General features: G+C 42.4%; 1 pseudogene; it reads right to left on the reverse strand.

Moving 5' to 3' along the window:
• Window positions 1-2,671, reverse strand: part of LOC105816698 — a 13,393-nt pseudogene extending 10,722 nt beyond the window's left edge.
• Between the last annotated feature and the right edge of the window lie 745 nt (window positions 2,672-3,416).

Here is a 3,416-nt window from a genome sequence, read left to right on the forward strand (position 1 = left end):
GCTGGACTGTTGTCCTGGTTCTTTGGCTCCTTGCTAGGAAAATTCACAAGCAGGGCCAGTGCAATGGAGTGGATGCAGACAGGAAGCAATTCCACACAAACAGCTTTCATTGTAGAAAAGAAGGAAGAAAGAAGGACACTACACAAAGTAAAAAAACATTCCAGAGAAAGGAACAGGTCAGTCTCCACGAGTGGAGAAAGACATTGAGGACTTGCAAGGGGTCTCCTTTTATTGGCCTGGTCCAGGGGAGGGCTTACAGGAGGTGCGGAATAGTACCAAATGATTGACAGGTGTTTTTACATTACAAGGTTGCATCTGCTTATGCACCACAGGTGTATAAACTCAAAAGCTGGTTTTTCATTAACTGCATTTTCCTGCAGTCCCTTCCCCTGATTGGTCCCCAGCTTCTCTGCTCCTAGGAGCCATCCCCCTGGCCTTCACCAGATACCTGCAGATTTGGTCTCTTCCTAACAGAGTGGCAGACCTGATCAGATCCCTAATTACAATATAACAAGCAGTACATTTCTCCCTTTTTAGAGACAAAGGGGGCCATCTATGCCTATACCTCTCACACACCCTGGGTTGGAGCATGTCATGAGGAGTGCAGGAGTTCATTGGTCCCTGTCCCAGGGAAGAGGCATAGTCCTGACCAGCACAGCCTCATCAGATCGGTCCCAGGTAACTGCTGACACCTGGACCAGGAATTCTGTATTGAGGTTTCTCTGAGAAGCAATTAGAATGCAGGTTTGACAAGTCCTTTTAAATTCATTTTAAAAAATCAAATACTTATGGAACATCCACCTTGTCCTAGGGACTGTGCTAAGTGCTGAAAAGCTCTAGACAAAAGGATGTGGCTTCTGTTGTGGAAGAGCCTACAAGTTACGAGACCAACATGTTAACTTTCAAATAGGTTCCTAGCTTGGCATGACTCCAGAAAGGACAGAGAGCTAATCAGAGACAGAGAGACAGCAAGAGTACCAGAGTAAAGATTAATGAGAGTAGTAAGTAGCTGAACTGTTATGCTATTGTATCTACAGATTTGCTGCTGCAAGTATTGCTGCTGTGGCTAGATGCCATTGAATTCCCAAAGCCTGTGCAGTCTCTGTTCCTAAAATTTTAAATGGGAGGATTTTTTTATATATATATTAAGACATACAAGTTGAGGAAGCCACTATCACATACATTTCAGATTTTCAAGAAGCCTGATATAACCCAGCTTTAATTTCAGAGCTGAGTTTTTTATGATAAAATTAGACTACTTAGAAAATAAATTCCGCATTGACTGAGTTCAAACAGGGAAAGTTCACAGCAACCTCCTGACTGATGTTAAAGAAATGCCAATGGTTCAGGAGGTAGAAATAAAACTGAAAATGGAAATTCAACATTAGGCTTTCTAACAAGAGCCTGATGGGACTTGCTACATTTTATTTTAAGCGAAAAGTATTAAAGGAAACTTCTTCCGGACCACCACGCTCCATAGGGCAAGGGCAAAGATGCAGTGGCCTCCTTCAGTACAGGGCTTCAACACCACACCACCAGATCTCCATTTGCTCTCAACTCCACACCTCCAGGCTTCTTGCTGGGCTTTGGGCCATGAAGGAACCTCAGTGCCAGGACAGAGGCATTGCAAGCCAAGATGTCAAGCTGCACAGTGCATTCCTCTGGAGTTCAGAGATCTGCCCATGGGTATCTTTCACTTGGGAAGCTTTTTATGAAAGTTAGACCAATTAATTTTAAGACTGAGTTGCAACATTTTCCCCTAAGGATGAGTGATTCAAAGCAAATTGGTAGAAATCACATGTTAAAACAGAAATGTCATAATTTCTGTTTTTCATTCTTCAACTTCATAGTGTAGCAAGAATGTGGGAGTCAGGAGCAAAGAGGTGCAGGCTATCAAGGCCATTTCCCTAGTGCATTAAGGTCTACAATGGGCCTCTGTTACTGTCAGTTTTTGGTTGATATGATACAGTGGGTTTTTTAAAATCATATTAAATTTTCTCAGTAAAAACTTATTTATGTCGATATGTCTTTTATCTATGGTGATATAAGGGATGTATTCATTTTATTATAAAGATAGATATAATGGGAACTTCTGGCTGAACATGGAATCAGATAAGCCTTGAAAATAAACTCTTCCCTTTCTCTCTGTATTTTGTGTATTAAAACCTATAGGATTAAATAGGAGGAGCCTAAGACATATAGAGACAAAATAAAGCCTCAGGTATAAACATCACTATAACAGTGGAAGAGTATGGACTTGTGCTTAATACTCTATACCAGCCAAGCATTGGGGGAGAGCTGGTTTGGACTGTACATCCCAAGTGTCCTCTGATGTCATCCTAGGCACCTTGTTGGGAAAACAGCTCTGTGTGTGTGTGTGTGTGTGTGTGTGTGTGTGTGTGCACGCGCACACACACACATGCAAATGTGTATGACAATCTTGATGAAAAAGAGCTGTGATAGTTGGCACACAGGTAGTTTTTGCTGTAGGATGTCACCAAGTTTGATGTTTGGGTCACTCACAGGATTCTGGGAGAATCAGCCGCAACTCACATTAGCACCTTGGAGGCAGCAGGGTAGCACTGGGACTGTGGTGATGCTGTACTACATGTGGGAATTTGTTTCATGCTGCCATAGTTTAATCAGTTACCCGGAATTCCAATTTGGTCATGGTGGCCCTGGAAGTAATCAAGACTAGTAGACCAGGAGGTCACTACTGTGGCAACTGGCTTTGAAGAACATCCTTGAACCCTAATCTCTCAGCAGATAGCTTTCAGTACAAAGGAAGAATAAAACACTGGTTTTTGTAAATAACCATGGGGATCCATGGGAGAATTTGCAAGGAGAGACTGCAGAAGGAAAAAAGTGTACCTGTTGCTCATCTGGGAAATATTGTCATTTGACCATGTTGTGAATTTATGCCGTGTTACACATTAGAATCTGAGGCTATGGCAGTTACCCTGTGTAACTGTGTTACCCAACTGTGTTACCCAACTAAATGTTTGTTCCCTTCCTCTGCCCCTTCCGCCAAATTCATATGTTGAAGCCCTAACTCCCATGGCATTATATTTTAAGATGGGGCTTCTGGGGGATAATTAGGGTTAAATGAGGTCATGAGGGTAGGGCCTTCACGATGAGATTAGTATCCTTAGAGAAAGGGACACCAAAGAGATTTCTCACTTTCTCTCTCCATGTGGGTGTGCACAAAGAAGTCATGTGAGCACACAGTGAGATAGCAGTGGCCACCTACAAGCCAAGAGAAGACACCTGAAAATAAAACCTACTTTTCTCACACCTTGATCTTGAACTTCTCAGCCTCTAGCACTGTGACACATAAATTTCTGTTGTTTAAGCCACCCAGTGCATAGTATTTTGTTATGGCAGCCTGAGCTAACTAAAGCACACTAGAAAAAAAA

The sequence above is a fragment of the Propithecus coquereli genome, unplaced genomic scaffold (assembly GCF_000956105.1).
Source record: "Propithecus coquereli isolate 6110/MARCELLA unplaced genomic scaffold, Pcoq_1.0 Scaffold382, whole genome shotgun sequence".
NCBI lineage: Eukaryota > Metazoa > Chordata > Mammalia > Primates > Indriidae > Propithecus > Propithecus coquereli.